At 47.2% G+C, this 22,665-nt stretch overlaps 1 protein-coding gene across 2 annotated transcripts in view; it reads left to right on the forward strand.

Moving 5' to 3' along the window:
- The first annotated feature begins 1,716 nt into the window (after positions 1-1,716).
- The window catches only part of LOC121285011 (SPATS2-like protein), a 229,792-nt gene continuing 208,843 nt past the window's right edge, over positions 1,717-22,665 (forward strand). Inside the window, exon 1 of one of the 2 annotated variants that reach the window (XM_041201083.1) lies at positions 1,717-1,860. The gene's annotated coding sequence lies outside the window, so the exon portion shown is untranslated. Of the gene's footprint in view, positions 1,861-2,224; positions 2,293-22,665 lie in introns of those variants that run through there. The other variant, XM_041201084.1, reaches the window with a different exon arrangement.

A 22,665-nucleotide genomic window follows, 5' to 3' on the forward strand; every position in this document is an offset into this window, starting at 1 on the left:
AGCTTTCTTGCCTTTTGGGACCATGTCTCCTGTGCAGCAGCCCTGGGCTGGAAGCACTGAGAGATGTGTGCGTGGCTACACTTTACATATGGCGCCAGGCGTGAGGAACTGGCAAGGTGATGGCAGGGTGCGGGGGGGTCGAATTGGAGGCCGATCACCATCGAAACAGCATGTTTCCTGGGAATGCAAAATCAGAAAAAGGAGGGAAAAGAAACATCACAGTCATCTAAAAATATTGTTGGAAGAGAGCAGAAAAGATCTCTCTGTCCCTCTGTCTCTGGAGCTTAAAAAGTGCCTTCAACAAAGTACAGACCTGAACCATGTCAACTCCAGAATTCCATGGGAAACCAATTAACCGCAAATGGCCACAACGTTCAACAATCCACACCTCAAAGACAAGCAAAGAACTTAATTCTATATATTTTTAAAATTTTTTATTGAACTCTAACTTTCTTATTTCTGATACCTGTGTGTATGCATCTTTATTATTTTTTCTTCTGTTTAGTAGCTAATAAACTTATTCTTTCTTTGACTCAAGAAAACCTGGTTTGATTGGCTCCTTATTAACAAATGAATACATTTGGATTGGAAAAGGCATTCGCGGGATAAAGAAATTTAAGAACCTTCGTTGCGATCAACCAAAGGGCTGAATAGAAGGGGAGCTGGCTCACTCCTCTTAACCCGGTCATAACAGGAAACAGTGAAATAATTGCTGTAGTGGACTGCTCAAAATAGACACCAGAACCTACTGGTCATTAAGTTCCATAGAGGTCCCACTATACTTTCCCACCATAGCTCTGGTTAGCGATTGCTGGAACCTCCCAGGAAGAATCGGTGGCTTTGGGTCCTCATTGCACCTTGGAGATTCCTCTTTACCTTCTAAATGGCAGATCTGCTGTTTGTTACATAAAAGGCAATAATGGCTCAGGAAGCAGAGACAGTCATAAACACATCTTATGCTGGAGCCACTCTTTAGGCTTATTTGGGACCTGTGGTATCATTGAAAACTATCCAGCCTGCAGAGGTGTGAGCCCCGTTGTTGAGATGCTGGGACAGCAACACAGAGTCCAAGAGAAGAAAATTAAAAGATAAAAGCTTTTGGCAGATTGGCCACTTTACAAGGGGATAAGATAATGATGGTGTTGATGGCGTGGGTGGGGGAGGGGGCAATGGCGGTGGTGGGTCTGGTGGATATCCCCACCCTCAGGATGAGTGCAGGTCAAAGTTTCTGGGTGCATGAGGCAGGCAAGAGATGTTTCTCCCTCGTGTGAATTAGATTACCTCACATGATCCGATGGGGTTAGTGTTAGAGTGCACCTGCGGGTGCTATAGCTGGCAAGATCAAATCCAGAGAGATTTTGCTCCCTCAATTCACAAATGTGACAAAAAATACATTTTCCTCCCAATTGTTGAGCAAAATGCCCTAGTTTAGAATTCTTTGTAAAACACACAATGCTCTATAATTTTACAATGCAAATTAGGAGAGAGCAGGCCACCGAAAATGATAAACCTATTTAAACAAAAAATATAATACTGCTCCTTACACTTCAGTTGCTGTGTTTTTTTTTATTTCCCTTTTTGTGCTGCAGTGAATGGAAAGATTGAGCGAGACAGGAAGGAGAATATTGGCAGAGCCTAGGGAAGGGCTGCATTTGGCAGCTGTGTACTCTGTTTGCACACACTGATAAACGGAGGGAAATTCTTCCAAGAGGGCAGAGCCTGTGCCTGTCTCAACTATTTTACCGGTTGAATTGAGGACTTCATTCACTACAGCGTTGGATATTTTAGGCTGTGGCACCACCAGCCAATCCAGGTGATTTTATCTACTGCCACAGGATTACCAAAAGGCCTTGCCCTGAGGTAAAGTAAGCACAACTGTTACCATAGGCTCACACAGTCTTGTTCATTTTCAAATGTACTTTGAACTAACCTACTCTGAATTTCCAGCGAGTTCAAATACGGACAGGAATTGATTTAAATCTGTATGCTTTAGAAACAAAGCTTTCCCTGAGCGTCTCTTGTTTGCTGAAGCATTTTCCTTCTTCCATGTATCTGATTTCTGTGTGCATTCTTTAACTTAAGGCTGTTGTCCCTTCCTGAGGAGGAATAATTTCCTGCAGGGATGACAGAGTAAACCCAAACGTCTCGGCTTGCTTTGTGGACCTGGCTGGAAGTCTGGAAGCAGAGGTTGCTTTAAGCAGGGGTTTATGCAGGGTTAGCAGTAGCAGGGAGAACGGTGCAGACTGCAGACAGCTTGCTCTTTTCCAGCTCCTGCATGATTTGGCATAAACGGTCAGTGAATTCTGATGAATCTCTTTGCTGCTGGTGCAGGTAGAGAGCTAAATCCAGTCATTGTGCTAGGTTGCCATTTGTTTTAAACACTGCACTGTGCAAAATTAGGGCACAGTAATACAATCTTTTCACTATATTATATGTATGAAAGTGATGGAGAGCCAACAGTAATTGGGCTAAAGACTTTTAACCATTAGTCAATCATTTAATTAAATCCAGACTTTTTATTTGCACAAGAATTGACGTCTGCCGTGTTACCTGTGTTTTATTCTTTAAAAAAAGTGCTTGCTTTGTGTCTTTTCATTATATGTTTTCCAGACCCTCCTTTTGCACTATTTGGTGATTTTGTTCCATTTACACAGCTGACATTCATAGTCCAGACTGAGAAAGCCTATTCTTGCAGTTCTCAAGGTGCAAAGGTAGAATGTGAACAACTATGAGTTGTCCTGATCCTCATATTCGATTTAACAAAATTCAAGTCTCATTTGTGATTTTTAAAAAATATCATATTTATTATCAGTTTGAAATGTCTTGCTTAATGTTGCTGAAACTATATTTAGAGAAAAGCTCTTTTTCAGTGTTATAGCATGTTTCATGAGGTAAAAGATTATGTAAAATTAATCAATTGCTGGTTTATGTTACGAAATATCACTATACAACCTAACAAAAAGCCATGTCAGTCAGGGGAAGATGAAGGCAGAGCAGAGACAGTGACAATTTATGTTAATAACTTCAAAATGATTTCAGATGCTGCATAAAGGTTAGGACTGCTGGGTTACTTCCAGATGTTCCATTATATTGTGTGCCCTTAATTTACACACTGACTTTATAGATTCAGATGACATTGATTTTTAGTTTGGCTTTTAACATCTTAAACGTGGATTACATTTATAACATTAATATGCAACTTCATGAGCCAGTATTGCAGCTTTTCTAATTCTGCTTCAAAGACTGTGTCAGACAATTTTAACCACCAGTGATAAAGCAATGTGATTTTTGTTTCTCTTGGCTCCGGGTCTGACACTGGGAAACATTATATTGTTTGCAATCTAATCATGCTGATGGAGTCAAGATGGTAACCACTAATGTGGTCAGGATGTGATTAGGAATAAGCCACATGTGCATAGCCATTGGAACACAAGGATCCACGGACTGAGAGGTGTTACACTAGAGCATTGCGTCTGTGTGTCATTTTGCTGTGTTGCACAAAGAAAGACTTGCATTTATATAGCGCTCATCACAACATCAGGACACCCCAAAATGCTTTGCAGCCACTTATAGCAGCCAGAAATACATTTGAACTGTAGCCACTGTTGTTATGTATAAAGCACAGCACGCAACACATGCAAAGCAAGATCCCACAAACTGCAATGTGATACTGACCAGATAATCTGCTTTTTAAGTGCCAGTTGATGACACCAGAGAAAACTTTTGTTTGAAACATGGGATATTATATGGACATCTGAAAGGAGAGACAGGTCCTGAAATAGAACTTGAATCCACAAAATTATCATGCAGAGTGCTACCACTGAGCCACAGCTGAATTTGTGCTAAGTTGTAGTTCCATGCCTCTTAGTTCCTACATGGTAAGCACCAAATATTAGGAGAGAAGCTTGGTGCTTTCCAACAGGGAAGGAGAAAAGATGGAGTCACTTTTCCACACATTCTAGCAGCTGATAATATAGCACCGTTGGCAGAGGTTCGTGAGAAAAACACGTTTCTTTAATGAGTGCAGTGAAAGAAAGGGAAGACAAAAATAGTAATGATATTATAGAGTCAAATTAAAAAAGCTAATGAGTAAAAAACTCTAAGGGGCTGGACTTGCCCTTTGTGGAGCAGGAAATAGAGGTTGAGACTTTCCAGGTGCCGAACCTGCCCTCAGGAGGAAACAGTCATTCATTAGGGTTTTCACAGGGCACCCCTTTAAGTAGCATGGAGGCAGTTCATCTGTCCAATTGAGGATGGTGGGGCAGGCTCTCAAAGCTGGAGGGCCAGTTAGAGGCCTTCGCTTGAAAGGAGCAGCAGGCTGTAATGGAAGGTAAGTAAGAGGGTGTGTAATTCAAAATGGAGGCACCCTATCTGCAACTTTTAAAAATTCTTTAATTAAAAAACAGATTGGCAGCCTGGCTGCTGCAGTGGGGGTAGTGAGAAGGGGGGAAGCCTGTCTACATGACAGTCTGTGGGTGCTCCTGCACCTAAGCAGGCAGAGAGGGTCTCCAGACCTACTTGGAGTGCTGACCACCCACCCTACCATCAAGTGCCCTCCTCCAGGCACCAAAACTGGCCACTGCAGGTGCAAAAACCAGGAGAACAAGTGGAAAATTCCAAATGGCCTCCTTCAATTAACTTTGATTAGGCTCTTAATGAGCCTGACCACATGAGGGTGGCTAAGCCCTGCCAGGCTGCATCCTGCCTCTGCAAAAATGTTCTATAGGCAAAATGGAGCAGGGGAACTGGCAGTCTGGCTGACAGGGCTATTTTTAGCTGCCGCCCATACAGGAGCCTGAAAACCCAGCCCAAAGTGTTTGACCATCCAATGCGTTCTCATCTGGTGTTACATGTAGCCCCCACTCATCGTAATTTCTAGCTTTTAGCAATTCAGTTTATCCAACACGGTTAATTTATACCCTGTGCAGCCTCCTGAAAAGAGATCTGAGTCTTCTTTCAAAACAGCCAGCAGAATCGCCATTCATTACCAGATAGCAGCCGATTCTACTATTTAGCAGCACTGTGGAGGAAATTACCAAATCCTCCCAAACTGAACTCCACTGTTTCCTTGACTTTGAAAGCATTGTAACCACCTTGCATCCCAATCCATTTCAAAATATTTGCCAGTTTCTACTTTTATCTTTTATTTGATCCTTGTTATTTTGGAAACCTAAATTGTATTTTTTTTGCACTAGGAGTGGTCACAAAGAGATTGCATCCCTTTGTGTCAGTGGCATAGCTTCACTAAAGCCCTGGAGTCGTATCATCATAGAATGGCTACAGCACAGAAGGAGGCCATTTGGTCCATCATGTCTGTGTTGGTTCTCTGTAAGAGCAACTCACCTAGTCCCATTCCCCCACCTGTTCCCTGTAGCTCTGCAATTTTCTTCAGATAATTATCCAATTCTCTTTTAAAAGCCACAATTGAATCTGTCTCCAACAGACTCTCAGGCAGTACATTTGCTGTGTAAAAAAAGGTTTTCCTCATGTTTTCGTTGCTTCTTTTGGCAATTACCGTAAATTAGTGTCCTCTGGTTCTTGATCCTTCCACCAATGGGAAAAGCTTTTCCCTATCTACCCTGTCTAGACCCCTCATGATTTTTAATACCTCTATCAAATCTCCCCTCAACCTTCTCTTCTCCAAGGAGATCAGACCCAACTTCTCCAACCTATCCACATAATTGAAGTTGCTCATCCCTTGAACCATTTTCACAAATCTCTTCTGCACCCTCTCTAACACCTTCACATCTTTCCTAAAATGTGGCGCCCAGAACTGGACGCAATACTCTAGTTGAGGCCAGATCAGTGTTTTAGACAGATTTATCATAACTTCCTCGCTTTTGTACTCTCATTCTCCTATATATAAAGTCTAGGATCCCATATACTTTATTAACCGCACTTTCAATCTGCCCTGCCACCTTCAATGATTTATATACATATAGCCCCAGGTCTCTGTTCCTGCATCAATTTTAGATTTGTACCCTTTAATTTATATTGTCTCTCCTCATTCTTCATAACAAAATGAATCACTTCACACTTCTCTTCATTAAATTTCATCTCTTACTTGTCTGCCCATTCCACCAGCCTGCCTATGTCTTCTTGATGTTTATCACTATTCTCAAAGTTCACAATACTTCCAAGTTTTGTGTCATCCACAAATTTTGAAATTGTGCCAATTCTAGGTCATTAATAAATATCAAGAAAACAAGGGGCCCTAAAACCAGTCCCTGGGGAAGTCCACTATAAACCTTCTTCTATTCAAAAAAACAACTATTGATCACTACTCCCTGTTTCCTGTCACTCAGACACTTTCAGATCCATGCTGCTACTGTCCCTTTTATTCCATGAGCTCTAATTTTGCTCACAAGCCTGTCCATGTCACTTTATCAAATGCCTTTTGGAAGTCCATGCCAACCACATCAACCACATTATCCTCATCCACCCTCTCTGTTAGCTCATCAAAAATCTCAGGCAATTTAATTGAACATGATTTGCCCTTAAGAAATCCATGCTGGCTTTTCTTAACTGATGTGCACATTCTCAAGTGGCTGTTAATTTTGTCCAGAATTATTATTTGTAGAAGCTTCCCCACCACTGAGGTTAAACTAACTGGCCTGTAATTGCTGGCCTTACCCATATACGCTTTTTTGAACAAGGGTGTAACATTTGCAATTCTCAAGTCTTCTGCCAGCATACTTATATCTAAGGAGGATTGGAAAATTATGACCAGTCCCTCCGCAATTTCCACTTTTACTTCCCTCAATATCCTTGGATGGATCTCATCTTGAGGGACTTAAATGTTTTGAATGAGTTTTATGAAAGAGAGGCTTTTTTCAGTAAGAGGTGTGTTTGACTGAGAGCACTATTTAGAAGTTTAATTTTCTCTCATCTCCACTTCAAAGACATGGATCCTGAGGTCTATCCATAATGAATACTGGGGGAGTGGCTGTGGATGATACATGGTTGGTTAGTGATGGGGGGTGGGGGGGGCGGTGCCTGGAGGGGACAATGGTGGTATGGGGGTATGGGGAATATGAGGAGTAACAGGGGGCATGTGGAGTGGATGAGGTGAGTTGAGTGAGGATTAAGAGCCTAACATTCATCATTAAAACTGGGCCGATGTCCCAGTAAATGGAGGCAGGCATTTCAGCCTACTGGCCTGGTCATCCACTACCCTCAGTTGCTACCCTGGGCCTCCATCCCGCTCTGCCTCCCTGACAGGAAAATGTGGCAGGCAGGACCTTTTTAAAGGAGATGGGTCGACTGGGTCAGCGTTCCTGTCTCCTCCATGAAAAGTATTTAGAATTCAATCCTACCCATCTTTGAGTCAGGTCTCTCAGTTATCATCACAATATCATATTTTCATGTGCGCCTGCAGTTCACCAAACTCATTTACCACACCCCGCGTATTCACATATAAGCATAGCAACCCTAATTTAGGCTTTATTACATTCCCTCTTAACTCTGACCCCAGCTAATGCCTTACTATTTCCAACTGTAATGCTATCTGCCTCTCTCAATTCTCTGTGCACATTGGCGTTCTCTCGAATATTGGGTGGGATTCTCCCAGATTTGCATTAAGTGCGGTAGCAGGTGGGTAAAACAATGTTCTCCCGTCAGCTGCAATGGCGGGTTTTCACACCGTTTCGTCCGAAGCCCACCTCATTATTTATGCACTCCAGGGAAACATGCCATTTCCATGGCAGGCGGGCTCTCATTCGCCCGCTGGCCATCACCCTGCTGTTGCATCACGCTAGGTGCCATGGTTACCGTCCAGCCGCAAGCACAGCGCTCATCGTTTCCAGCTCACCTCTGCTGCTTGGAAGACATGGCCAGCAAAGGTAAAAAGGCTGCAGCCCCTCGCTTCAATGACGGGTCCCTCAAACAACTGCTGGATGCCTTCGAGGACCACTGCAATGCCCTGTATCCCCGCTCTGGCCACAGGATGGGCAGCAACATGACCAATCCAGCTTGGGAGGCAGTAGCAGTGGTGGTCAGTGCCAACAGCAGTGCTGCAAAAGGATGAATGATCTTCTACATTCTGCCAGGATAAGTCACTCTTCTCATCACTCTCAACTCACCCATTCACAAACCCATCACACATCCACAGGGCCCTCACTCACTGTCAGTTCAAGGGACATCACCATTCATTCTCTCACACACATCTCCATTGTCCTCATCCCATCCATGGGACCACTCACCACCCACACAGGCCAGGCATACATATCATCTGGCCTGGCAGGCATCTTGCTTACAATCTCTCCATCTCCATTCATGCAGGACATGCTGGCACACAACAAGAGAGAGAGGTTGCAGACCAATGGCTGAATGCCTGAAATCAAGGTCCTCACAGAATTTAGAAACAGAGCCATCCAGCTGGCCGGCGAGGATCTGGACCGTTCCTGTACTGATGTTGAGGTTGGCGCTGCTCTACCCAATGAGGGTCCAGCGGTGCAACATCCATCAGACAACCATGCTGTGAGTGATGTGTCCTGTTTCACAGGCCACTGCCATGCACTAATTATCTCCCTTTGCTTTCACAGGCACATCTGGGAAACAGTCGACAGAGTCCACGACCCAGGGCCTCCAATCAAACCCCGAAGAAACCTCTGAAAAGGAACCTGAAGGCACCCTCCCTGAAGTCCCATCACAGCATCACCCACACCCTCCACCAGCGCAGACAAACACCTCAGTGAGACCTAGCTTTAGAGTAGCCCTGGGATCACAATCTGGTGAGCACATCACACTGTTTGATCCACAGCAGGCAGCGGCAGGGATTTCCCAGGTGTCCAGCACTCAGAGGACAGCTGGAGGCCAGAATGTTGCTGAGTCCGAGTCAGATGATGAGCCTCTGGACTCGGTCATGTCACAGTTGCTGGAGCTGCAAAGGCAAGCTCAGGAACACCAGGAAGCACTCCTCAAATTGCAAGGCATGATGGAGGAGTCCGTCCACCTTCACACTGAGGTGATAGTGCTGGCATGCCAACGCACCAAGTTCAACACTGGTAGGACGGCGGTTGCCAGGGAGACCTTGGTTCAGGACGTCACTCCTGCACTGCTGTGCAGGCTGAACTCCATCGCTGACGCCATAGTTGGCCTCCAATGATATGTATGCAAAAGGGATGTCGGGCAGCTCAATCTCACTCCAGTTACCCCTGCCTCTCAAGGAGTCAGCCTGGGACTCTCAGGCACCCATAGGGGGAAGAATCCATATGTGCACACTCTGGGCCCATCATCCAGGTGACTCTGAGAGTGTCTGGCCCATCTGACTCTCCTCTTCCTGTGTCCTCAGCAGCTCCAGCTCCACAGCTCCGAGGAGGATGCCACTGCCTCACAGCATGACCCCAAAATAAGGCCGGGGCCTCCAGGTCTCGGCCCTCCAGAGGGTGCCTGCCAAAGTCATCACAGACAGGGCGTTGCAGTCAGCAGCCTGCCTCCACCTCTGTTGTGGATGTCCAGGGAGCACCAAGACATAGCGGCAGAGTTAGGAAGGTTAAGGATAATTAGTTGGACAGCCTGGAAATGAGTGCTAATTACTTGTACATAATGTTCACTATTGCCAATAAACTCCCAAGAATGTCTCCTTGCCTATGGCTCCTTGTTCTGATGAGCAGTGTTCATGTCACTCAGATGTGGAACGTTTCTGCACAAGATAAAGGCACGTGTCTCAGTCTAGGATCTGTTCCCCATTCTTTGTGCAGCCTTTAGATCAAAGTGATGGTCGGGCTTCACACTCCCTGGACACATTACTGATACCTGCACCTCGATGGCACTTGTCATTGCTGCCAGAATGTCGTGGGCAGGCATCACAGAGTTCCATCATTCTCTCTGTGTGCTCTCAGCACATATAAGGAGGCCTTGGCCCCCATCGCTTCAGCATCTGTGACCAGGGACACTGTGCTCCTGAAGGGATCAGGCATTGAAGGTGGACAAAGGATCAGATGATTTTAAAGTTTCATGGCTGCGTCTCTATGGTATGACCCTGATCGCAGAGTGCAAATGAGCTGCCCTCAGCCAGACGGGAGTCAGACATTCTCAGAGGCTATGTGAAGATTTATGGCGAGTCCTCACAGCATGTCATCATCATCCTCCTGCAACTGAGCGACTATTAGGACCTCCACTGTGTCTCCATGACAGGAGCATTCTTACAAAGTGTATTGGCGCTGCCATAAGCCCTACTGGAGTCAAACATTTACAGACATGAGGATCTATGGGGTCACCTTACTGCGTGTTGACATCATCCTCCACAAATCTAGCAGCTATGAGGGCCTCCCAAGCGTGCCTGCCTCATCTAGCCAGTGCGAGGACCTCATCCCTGTCACTGTCGCCTCCAAGGACCTCCTTAGCCTTATCCCCATCAGTGTCCTCCTCATCAAAGGAGATATAAAGCTCTTCCATCTCCTCCTCAGCCAGCTCGTCTCCCGGTTGCAGTGCCAGGTTGTAAAGGGCGCAGCAGACAACAACAATGCGTGACACCCTCTGTGGACTATACTGCAGGGCTCCAACAGACTAGTCCAGGCACCAGAACCTCATTTTCAGTATCCTAATGGTTGCTCCACCAAGTTGCGAGCTGCTGCATGAGCCTCATTATACCTTCACTCTGCTGCAGCCTGAGGCCGCCGTACGAGTGTCATCAGCCATGTCCTCTGCGGGTAGCCCTTGTCCCTGAGGAGTCATCCCTACAGCCTCTGTGGACCCTGGAAGTTTCCAGGGATGTAGGCATTATGCATGTCTCCTGGGAACTGTGCGCACACCTGCTGGATGTGTTTTTGGTGGTCACACACAAGTTGCACATCAGTGCGCATAATCCCTTGTGGTTGATGTAGTCCACTGAGTGTAGCGATGGAGACCTAAGCACCACATGGGTGCAGTCAATCGCACCCGGCACCTGTGGGAATCCAGAGATCAGGGCAAACCCAATTGTTCTTGCTTCCTGGCTGTCCTGGTCCCGGGCGAAATGCACAAAGTGTTGTGCCATGGAGAAGATGGCATCCGTGACCTCATGGATGCATTTGTGGGTGGCAGCTTGTGGTATCCCACAGGGGTCACCTGTGGAGCCCTGGAAGGAGCCACTGGCATAGAAATTGAGCACCGGGATCACTTTCACAGCCACTGGCAGTGGATGCCCTCCATGCCCCCTTGGCACCAAGTCCTGCAGTAAGGGGCAGATGTGAGCCACCAGGTCCCTAGACACACGCAGTCGTCGGCGACACTGGTTCTCAGTCACCTTCAGGAATGGCAGGCGGTGTCTCTAGACTCTGGGTGTCACTAGGTGCCAAATAGCCACAGCTCGCTATCGCACCTGGGCAGCGTGTGCAGGAGCCCTTGCCACTCCTTCTTCATGAGGTTGCTACTCCTGCCTTTGTGCAGCCAGGAGCCTCAGTCACTCTCTCCTTCAACTTCTCTGCTTTCTGTTGGCCATCAGGGATACAGCAAGGTCACCAGGATCCATGCTCCTGACGTGGTCCTCCTGCAGCATGAAAGAGAGAGAGTGACGTGGTTATCATGGCTGTACTTAGCACCATTCCTGGCCTGTGTGACCGTCCCTTAATGCTTCCCGGAGAGTGCTGGTCACCCCTCGGATGGCCAGAGATGAGTGTGCTGCATGACTGTCCTGTCAGCCTATGACATGGGGGACACTGGTCCAAACTAGGATGCTGAGATTGCAAGGGGCTGTGAGCACCTCCAGCAGTGACTGTTACATGGCCAGTGTTGGCGAGGAGATCGTACAACGTGTGCAGTCCAACTGCTCCGCGGTCCAGTAAAGTGGTGGTGGCCTCGCAGTCTGTGCTTGCGGGTGGGGGGGGCGGGGGGTGGAGGTTGGTGCATGTGGAGAGGCTGCGGGGGGATGCGGTAAGGTCTGGAGTGCTTTGTGGCCCTTTGGTGCCTCTGCGTTGCTTGCGTGGGTGGGCAGTCTAGGAACCCAACCCCAATCATATCATCATGGCTGTGCCTGATCTGTATCAGTTGTAGAGCAATGGCCACTGTATACAGGTGTATACTGTGTGGCCGTTTCCTTCGCCCACCCAGTCCCCCACCTCGATTTCCTGTGCCCGGTGTCCAACGCCAGGACAGCAGTTGTTTCCCACCCCCACTGCCACCATCCCCCCTTACCACCCCTCCCCACCACTCCCTCCCCACCCCTGACATCTGTCGTCTCCAAAGCTGGCCAGCAGTTGCCCCTGGACACCCTCCCTGACCACAGTCGCCTCCTTGGCAGGGTGGCACTTTACCCCGGCCCCCCCTGGTGCCCCTGAAGCCTGCAAAGCAAAAGGCGACCCTGGTGAGCTCTGGTAGAACGATACTGTTCACTCACCTCCAGTTGCCCCAGAGTGAAGGCCGCCAAGTGCACATCGCCTGTGCACTGTTGTGAAACATGTCAACATGCTTTCCCACCAACATGGACGGATGATCCACGGGGGTTCATTCCCCGTACAGCGGAGCTGCCACAGCTCATACGTGGCTCTGGCTGCACTCCCCAAAGGAACCATCACCCTCATCTGTCTTCAGAACTGAATACTGGTTAGAGAATGAGATGCACTCAGAGGACACATACAATGCCTGCTTGGTCCTCCTTGACTGCCTGGCAGTCAGCCATTCCCTCTCTGCTTGCATAACCTTAAGCTGGGGGGAGACCACATCTATAAAGGTGCTATGATGCTGTCACCTCGCAAAGGTGCCACAGTGACACCAGCTGCAGCTCAAACTCTGAATGCATTCTAAAAGATGTAAGAATGAATACGTGTCAGAGGGCCCTGCCATCACTCTGGAATTGTGCTTATTCATGTTTAAGTGGCCACAAAGGATCTTTGACATATGTTTTTGGTTTAAATGTTCACTGTACCTTTTAGCACTGGATTGTTTTTTATTACAAGTATTTTCAACATTGATTACATTTTTGCTGTCAATTGTTGGTACTATTACTCTGATTTACAAGGTTCTGTGCTCAAGTCCCGCTTTGGTCTTGAACACAAATGTCAAGGCTGACACACCAGTGCAGTGCTGAGGGAGTGCTGCACTGTTGGAGATACAGTCTTTCAGATGAGACATTAAAATGAGGCTCCGTCTGCTGGTTTGGGTGGTGTAAAAGTTCCCATGGCACTATTCTGAAGAAGATCAGGAGAATTATATTCCATGTGTTGGACAATATATTCCCTCAATCAACATCACAGAAACAGATTATATGGTCATTATCAAATTGCTGTTTGTGGGAGCTTGCTCTGTGCAAATTTCCTACATTACAACAGTGACCATATTTCAAAAGGTAAAGCTGGTGGTCGTGAAAAGTGCTATATTAATTTAAGTCTTTCATTTTTTAAATTAATAACATAGAATAATTTTGGGTTAATTTGTTTTCCAACATCCTGGAAAAAAGCTCCATTAATGTTTGCAAAGTTATTGGAGAGTAAATTGTAAGCAAAGCATTTACAGGATGGGCACCGAGCTGGATACGAGGTGCGTCATCCATCTCCCACACTCACACTGACCACCTAAGGTCAGTGCCTGTGTGAGGGCTTGCATGTCCGAATGCAACCCAGGAACCCCTGATTCTGTCCCTGGAGCTGCCTCTCCATGAAGGAGACAGTGCGCTCGACCATGAGGGTCAACATAGTGCTGATGTTCCACATGGACTCCGCCACAACAGAGACCATGGCACGCATACCCTCATGGATCTCTGCCAGATCCCCCTGCACATCCTGCTGGACATCCAGCATCTGCCACCTAATGGATGACTCCAGAGGTTCATCAACAGCCTTCGATGGAGCATCGTCCTGGGTCCCAGCAGTCCCCTGACTGCCGGCGCCCTGGGCACTCTCTGCCTCCACCTGCAACTCAAGTGAGTGTTTAGTGCCCTCACCGCTGTGCACCGACATTCTAGCTGCTGTTCTAACACCCCCCGTGATGCTGGTGTCTGCACTGGTGCCTTCTTCACAGAGTGGGAATGACGCAGGTGCAAATGAAGCCCGGTGGCCCTTCAGGGTCCTTAGAGCGAGTGTGTGCTGGGGAATCTAAAAGGGAGAACAAGGACATGTCATTAGTTTAAGTTATCACACTGTCACTGTGCATGCCAGGCACCCTGGTGAGACAATGGAGATCTGCATCATGGTGCCAGCGTCTTTCAGTGATCACTGGGGACTCTAGGTTGAGACTTACATCAATGAAGAGACTACACTCTTGGTTGCACAATCCGAAACTCTCATCTCTGTGCACTATGCTCTTACCTTCGTCTGGCACCCCCGCCTCTCCACGCTCAGTTGCTTGTGTAGTGTGCCGGCTCTCCAGCTCAAGGGCATCCCACTTGAACCTGGTCAGCAGCAGCAGGTTGGGCGGGCCCTCTGCTTGTACATGACCTCTCTGATTGGTTATAGCTTGTCTTCTCCTGAAAGGACAAAGGAGCATTGATTAGTCCATTCTCCACCTGGAGCGCCATTGCAGCCTGGCCAACCCCAGCTGAGGAACACCTCACAGGGTATATCCAAGTCGTGGCCCTCGAGCACACAGTCCAAGCAGCCAGGGCTCATCTCCTTGGCCAGTTCCAGCGTCATTAACAGTTGGCACTCAGACCCTAACACCCCTTGAGGTCCACGGGGAGGGGGTGGTGGGGGGGAACAGCCACACCTTCACACTTCTGCACACTGATCCATGCCAACATGGTACTCACCCTTCCTGAGCGCAGCAGATCATTGAACCTCCTCTGGCACTGCACCCATGTACGCTGCACCACGTCATGGCTGTTAACCAGGGTTGCCACCTCCCCCCATGCCCTCTTTGTGAGGTGTGGTGGTCTCCTCCCCCCATTTCTGGGGACGAGGGTGTACCTCCTGGCAGACACCCCCTCCAGGAGGACCATGAGGGACTCATCTGAAAATCAGGGGGAGGCCGAGTGCCCACACGACCCGCCCTCCCGCCATCACTTTGCCAACACTGAACAGGTGTTCTTCCGGGGCAGCCTTGCAGGGGCTGCCTGGGCCATTATTAAACCGGCCTCTGGATCACCATTGGACCCGGTGACAGACAGGCCCCCACCCCTTCTCGGCCCACCCCAGCCAATGAGGAGCTGCGTTTCATGCTGGGTGGGCCTTAATTGGCCCACCAGTGTGAAATCAAGGCCGGGGGCCGGTCTCAGGCAATGGCGTGTTTCCTGGCTGCTCCTGGGCCCACTGACCATGCCAGCCCATCAAATCGAATATTCTGCTCAATGGGCCAAATGGTCTCCTTCTATCCTGTATGATCCAAGGTGACAAGAAAACAAACCTAGGGAAATTAAGGGGTAGCTGATTTATAACCACTCTTAATGTCACTAATCCTATCTGCAGGTTTCAGTACATTAAGCTGCTAATAGCTGAACGAAACTGCCTCTAGTTTAAAAGGAACAATTTGAAGATATTTTCCATCTGCAGCCTATCTGTGTGGCAAATACAGCAATGCCTATGACTGGAAAGGCTCTTCATTTTTATTGCCTTAGCTTAGCATTAAAGTAGCAGCAATTGCTGCAAAATGAGGGCGGTAACTCTTTTGAGTCCACCAAATAAACTAAATTAACAAAATTAGGGACAAAGTAAAGGGCAGCCCCTTAAAGGGAAACTGCAAAAATAAAGACACAATTTAAAGGAAACTTAGAACGTTAAACCAAAATGTGATTAAAAATAAGGGGCAGAATTTTGTCGTCGGTGAGCAGGGGGCAGGGCCCACTCGCTGATGCGTAAAATGACACGGGGTGACATCGGGCAGAACCCCCGACATCATCCCGGTCCATTTAAATTTTCAGGAATTTGGGCCAGCAGCAAAATCAGCTGTGGGCCCACCGACCTCTCAATGGCCAATTGAGGCCATTGACAGGATCATTTAAACAATTAAAGGACCTGCCCAAACAAAAACAGAATTACCTGGAAAAACTCAGCAGGTCTGGCAGCATCGGCGGAGAAGAAAAGAGTTGACGTTTCGAGTCCTCATGACCCTTCGACAGAACTTGCGTTCGAGTCCAAGAAAGAGTTGAAATATAAGCTGGTTTAAGGTGTGTGTGTGGGGGGCAGAGAGATAGAGAGACAAAGAGGTGGTGGGGGTGGGGGTGTGTGGTTGTAGGGACAAACAAGCAGTGATAGAAGCAGATCATCAAAAGATGTCAACGACAATAGTACAATAGAACACATAGGTGTTAAAATTAAAGTTGGTGATATTATCTAAACGAATGTGCTAATTAAGAATGGATGGTAGGGCACTCAAGGTATAGCTCTAGTGGGTTTTTTTTTATATATATAATGGAAATAGGTGGGAAAAGGAAAATCTTTATAATTTATTGGAAAAAAAAAGGGAAGGGGGAAAAAGAAAGGGGGTGGGGATGGGGGAGGGAGCTTACGACCTAAAGTTGTTGAATTCAATATTCAGTCCAGAAGGCTGTAAAGTCCCTAGTCGGAAGATGAGGTGTTGTTCCTCCAGTTTGCGTTGGGCTTCACTGGAACAATGCAGCAAGCCAAGGACAGACAGGTGGGCAAGAGAGCAGGGTGGAGCGTTGAAATGGCAAGCGACAGGGAGGTTTGGGTCATTCTTGCGGACAGACCGCAGGTGTTCTGCAAAGCGGTCGCCCAGTTTACGTTTGGTCTCTCCAATGTAGAGGAGACCACATTGGGAACAACGGATGCAGTAGACTAAGTTGGGGGAAATGCAAGTGAAATGCTGCTTCACTTGAAAGGAGTGTTTGGGTCCTTGGACGGTGAGGAGAGAGGAAGTGAAGGGGCAGGTGTTGCATTTTTTGCGTGGGCATGGGGTGGTGCCATAGGAGGGGGTTGAGGAGTAGGGGGTGATGGAGGAGTGGACCAGGGTGTCCCGGAGGGAGCGATCCCTACGGAATGCCGATAAGGGGAGTGAAGGGAAGATGTGTTTGGTGGTGGCATCATGCTGGAGTTGGCGGAAATGGCGGAGGATGATCCTTTGAATGCGGAGGCTGGTGGGGTGATAAGTGAGGACAGGGGGGACCCTATCATGTTTCTGGGAGGGAGGAGAAGGCATGAGGGCGGATGCGCGGGAGATGGGCCGGACACGGTTGAGGGCCCTGTCAACGACCGTGGGTGGAAAACCTCGGTTAAGGAAGAAGGAGGACATGTCAGAGGAACTGTTTTTGAAGGTAGCATCATCGGAACAGATGCGACGGAGGCGAAGGAATTGAGAGAATGGGATGGAGTCCTTACAGGAAGCAGGGTGTGAGGAGCTGTAGTCGAGATAGCTGTGGGAGTCGGTGAGTTTGTAATGGATATTGGTGGACAGTCTATCACCAGAGATTGAGACAGAGAGATCAAGGAAGGGAAGGGAAGTGTCAGAGATGGACCACGTGAAAATGATGGAGGGGTGGAGATTGGAAGCAAAATTAATAAATTTTTCCAAGTCCTGACGAGAGCATGAAGCGGCACCGAAGTAATCATCGATGTACCGGAGAAAGAGTTGTGGAAGGGGGCCGGAGTAGGACTGCAACAAGGAATGTTCCACATACCCCATAAAGAGACAGGCATAGCTGGGGCCCATGCGGGTACCCATAGCCACACCTTTTATTTGGAGGAAGTGAGAGGAGTTGAAGGAGAAATTGTTCAGTGTGAGAACAAGTTCAGCCAGATGGAGGAGAGTAGTGGTGGATGGGGATTGTTCGGGCCTCTGTTCGAGGAAGAAGCTAAGGGCCCTCAGACCATCCTGGTGGGGGATGGAGGTGTAGAGGGATTGGACATCCATGGTGAAGAGTAAGCGATTGGGGCCAGGGAACTGAAAATTGTTGATGTGACGTAAGGTGTCAGAGGAATCACGGATGTAGGTGGGAAGGGACTGGACAAGGGGACAGAGAAGGGAGTCAAGATAACGAGAAATGAGTTCTGTGGGGCAGGAGCAAGCTGAGACGATCGGTCTACCGGGGCAGTTCTGTTTGTGGATTTTGGGTAGGAGATAGAAGCGGGCCGTCCGAGGTTGGGCGACTATGAGATTGGAAGCTGTGGGAGGGAGATCCCCAGAGGAGATGAGGTCAGTGACAGTGACCTGAAGGTTGGTGGGCAGAGCAGGAGGTGGGATAAGGTTTCATGCAGGGTTGCAAAACTTTTAATAAAGTTATAATGTCACATCTCAGGGAATCTTTTTTTCTATTTTTAATATTTTTAAAAGTGTAAGCGATCTTCCTGAGGCAGCACCCTCAGGAATCCCACCACCCCACCCCCCACCACCCCCCCCCCCGCCCCGGAACAGGATGCGCATAGCACTTCCCGCCAGACGTCACACTGGGCCGACCTTAATTGGCCCGCCCATGTAAAATGGCGGCGGGGACACTTCTCTGGCGGGGATCGACTCCCTGCCCACCGGAGATTCGGTTGGGCCCGCCCACCAGGCTGAAAATTCTGCCTGAGGGTGGTAACTCTTTCGAGTTAAAACCAATAAAACCAAATTAACAAAATTGGGATAAATCAGGCACAGCCCCTAATTCAGGTCAGCTGTAAAACCAAGAACAAAGTTTAAAGGAAACTTACAAACTTTAAACCAAAATGTAATAAAAGGGGTCCTGCCTGAGGGTGGTAGATGTACCAGCCTATTAACACTGGCAATTGAGGCACCTCTGTTTTGAAGGCCTACTGCCAGGTGTTCAAAGTGTCCACCTGCTTCAATTGATAGGCCCTTTTCAATGTGGAAATGGGGTTCTGTGATATATATAGACCATGATTGGTGTTTACGGCCAGAGGTAGTCAGAGTTTGCACTGTGCACATTCCAACCGCTTCCACGAATAATAGTACCAAAGAGGCCCACTTATATGTCAACGTCAAATTATTTTTATGGACCTCAGAGAAGCAGAACTGCTCCTCTGGGTCGCTGCTGCCCCAGGACTGAACCACACCTCCCCACCTCCCACACTCCATGACTGCAACCTCCTCCTCCCCTTATCTTCCTCTTCCTGCCCTACTCCAACACAATCCTGAGGCCACAATCCAGTGGGCTTCATGGGGACAACCATTTTGTGCCATGTAGCTTGCCCAACATAGTTAAATAATGTCAGAGGTTCAAAAGTGCTGGAACCTCTATACAGACAGAACAGGTAACCAACTAGCATCTAACATAATGTCAAAATGGGGATCTTTTCTGATGGTTGCACTGTGTCCAGTACCATTTACAACTCCTCAGATAATGAAGCAGTCCATGTCTGCATTCAGCAAGACCTGGACAATATTCAGGCTTGGGTTGGTAATGGCAAGTAACATTTGCGCCACACAAGTGCCAGGCAATGACCATCTCCAACAGGAAATAATCTAATCACTTCCCTTCACATTCAACAGCACTACCATTGCTGAATCCCCCAATGTTGAATCCCCTAACATTAACATTCTAGAGGTCACCATTGACCAGAAGCTTAATGCACCAGCATGTAAATACTGCAGCTGCAAGACCAGGTCAGAGGCAGAGAATTCTGTGGAGAGTAACTTATCTCCTAACTCCATAAAGTTTGTCCATAATCTAGAAGGCACAAGTCAGGAATGTGATGGAATACTCTCCACTTGCCTGGATGAGTGCAGCTCCAACAACAATCAAGAAGCTTAACACCATCTGGGACAACCCACTTGATTCTTACCCTATCCACCACCTTTAATATCCACTTTCTCCACCATCTACACACAATAAAAGCAGTGTGTACCATAAACAGCATGTACTGCAGCAACTCTATCAAGGATCCTTCAACAGCATCTTGCAAACATGTAACCTCAACCACCTAGAAGGATAAGGACAGCAGGCACATGGGAACACCACCACCTGGAAGTACCCCTCCAAGCTACACACCACCCTGTTTCAGAAATATATCACTGACCCTACACTATTGCTGAGTCAAAATCCTGGAACTCCCTCCCTAACAGCATTGTGGGTGTACCTACCCCACATGGACTGCAGTGGTTCAAGAAGACAGCTCACCATCAATTGTTAAAGGGCAATTAGGGCTGGACAATAAATGCTGACCTTGCCAGTGGTGTTCACAATCCACAAGTGAGTAAAAATAAAACTATTCTGGTGCCCAGAAGTTAAAATTGTCCCCAAGCTGTCCCGTTAATTCAAGACTACCAATCTTGTCTCAACAAGCTGGCCCCACATGCATTAGTTCATTGGTTGCCTTGGCTAGTACTTTCAATATTTCAATTATATCTCAATTGTTAGCGCTCTGATCTCTGAGTAACAAGTTTGGGGGTTCTTGAGCACAAAACCTAGCCTGATATTCCAGTGCAGTACTGAGAGAGTGCTGTACTATTGGAGATATCATATTTTGGATGAGACATTAAACCAAGGTCCCATCTGCCCCCTCAGGTAAACATAAAAGATCCCATGGCACTATTTTGAAGAACACCAGAGGAGTTATCTCCAGTCTCCTAGCCAATATTTATCCCTCATTCAACATCGTTCATAAACAGATTATCTTCTCATCATCATATAGCTATCAATGGGAGTTTGCTATGTGCAAAATTTGATTGCTGCATTTCCTGTGTTACAACAGTGACTATACTTCAAAAGTACTTCATTGGCTGTAAAGCGTTTTTGGGCATCTTGAGATCACGAAAGCTGCAGCATGAATGCAGGTCTTCCTTCCTTTCTTTTTCAAATGTCCAATGTTACTGCATTGCTGTATCTGAGACAGTCATCGATGGCAGCCCCATGGTCACCCAGCAAACAGCTTGATAGACTCTGCCTTTGCTTTTCAGTGACTCACCTGGTGCCTACTGCTCAAGCTTATTAACTTATTCTCCAGGTTTGCTGGTGCCTGTAAATGTTTGTGAGAGACATGCTGAGCTGCTTTGATCTGGGCAGCTTACAATGCTCCCAGTGTGGTCTGGCAATGACAGAAAAGGTGCAATGTTGGAACACTGGCTTCAAACAGAGCTTGTGCTGCAGTAAACTGTGTGACAGTTGTGCAGTTATTCTGGTGTGGCAATGACTGTGAGGGAAAACAAGGCACAAGAGTAAGGTGATATAGGCTGAGCTTTGGGGTGCCTACAACTTCACCTGAAGAAGGGTCACACAGACTCGAAACACCAACTCTGTTTCTGTCTCCACAGATGCTTTTGGACCCGCTGAGCTTTTCCAGCATTTTCTGTTTTTGTTGTACAACTTCACCTTCCTCAATTGCCCCCATGAGTTAGGCACTGTGGCGGGTTCCCAGCTCCTGCCAGGCATACTGCATTAACTATCAGTTGGGGAGGGTGCTTTTAAATGGCAAACAGGGAAGTCCTCCTTACACCCTTTTCATAGAGAAGCACCTCCATTTTGCAAATCACCAAACTGGGGATCAAAATGTCCAGAGTGGTTGTCCTCAGAGGAATCAGGTGCTTGAGTCCTTTTTTTGTTATAGGAACACAGAAACTGGAGCAGGCCATTCAGCCCTTTTCGACTATTCTGGCAGATTTTAGCTGACCTGTATCTTAACCCCAATACACGTCTTGGTTTTTTTAACCCTGAATAATGGGGACTAAGAAAAACCTACCAATCCCAATTTTGAAATTTTTAACAGATCTAACCTCCACAGCTTTTTGAGGGTGGGCAGGGAGGGCGGGCGGGGTTAGTTCTGGATTTCCACTATCAGTTGTGTGATCCATTGCGCTTCCACACCCAGGCCTAGCTCTAAGTTTAAAGTTATGGGTCTCATTCTGGACTCCTCCAATAGAAGAAATAGTTTCTATCTACCTCATCAAATCCTTTAATGATCCTAAACACCCTAGAGTTCTTGACTGTCTCTATTATTTACCATCCTGTCATGCAAGCTGAGAAGCATTTTTGGGAGAAGGATGTATACAATGGCAGGCATTTGTCCAACCTACAAACCTTTCTGGTCATCAGTAAGTGACCATGCATCAAGCTGTCAGCTTATGTACAGGGGTTTTATGTGTGAAGCTCTTTAGAGATATGAATGTGCCAAAGCTTTATTTTCTAGGCCCTAACATGGATGTGCATGAGCTGCAATAAAAGATCTGCGGAGTTATGTATTTGAATAAACAGTAAATGTAGAAAAGGATGGCAACACTTTGTTGAGCACCTACGAGATTTGTGTTACTCTTGGGTAGTTTTAGTTCGCCAAGCTTCCTAAAGTATGTCACCATCTTTCACACTTACTCCTGGATCTTGCAGTGAGCACTGATGTTGGCTGCAAGGCAGTCTGCTCTGCTATCTGCTGACTAAAATGCTCTTAAACCCCAAATAGGGCAGTCCTCCCTCTGCTCCCATCTTATACAGCAGCACTTCCATTTTGCAAACTGCAAACAGGGGGTCAGAGGCTGTAGTGTTTTTGTGCCTCTATTTTGAATTTGCATTTCGTTTAACCTGCCACTTCTTTCTGCTGTATCACTTGGAAAAGCTGACTATTCAGATACTTTCTAAGGACTTAAAGAATTTTGAACTCCATACATGGCCACTTACTTTTAAGTGGTTTCGGACCTTCAAATTCTCCCAGCAGCCTGGCTGGATATCCTATTCATGTAGTAGATGTTTTCCCTGTCCAAGGCCATTGCATGCAAGCAAATTCAACTTAATTTAACAAGATAACATTACAGGTTTGATCAGGCATCCTTGTTCATTGAACATGTTTTGACGCAGTTGTGCTGGCTCTGTGACAGGGATAATTTGGTTCTTATCTTTGCAATTGATTTGCACAAGTACAATCAGTATACTAG

The sequence above is a fragment of the Carcharodon carcharias genome, chromosome 12 (assembly GCF_017639515.1).
Source record: "Carcharodon carcharias isolate sCarCar2 chromosome 12, sCarCar2.pri, whole genome shotgun sequence".
Classification (NCBI taxonomy): Eukaryota; Metazoa; Chordata; class Chondrichthyes; order Lamniformes; family Lamnidae; genus Carcharodon; species Carcharodon carcharias.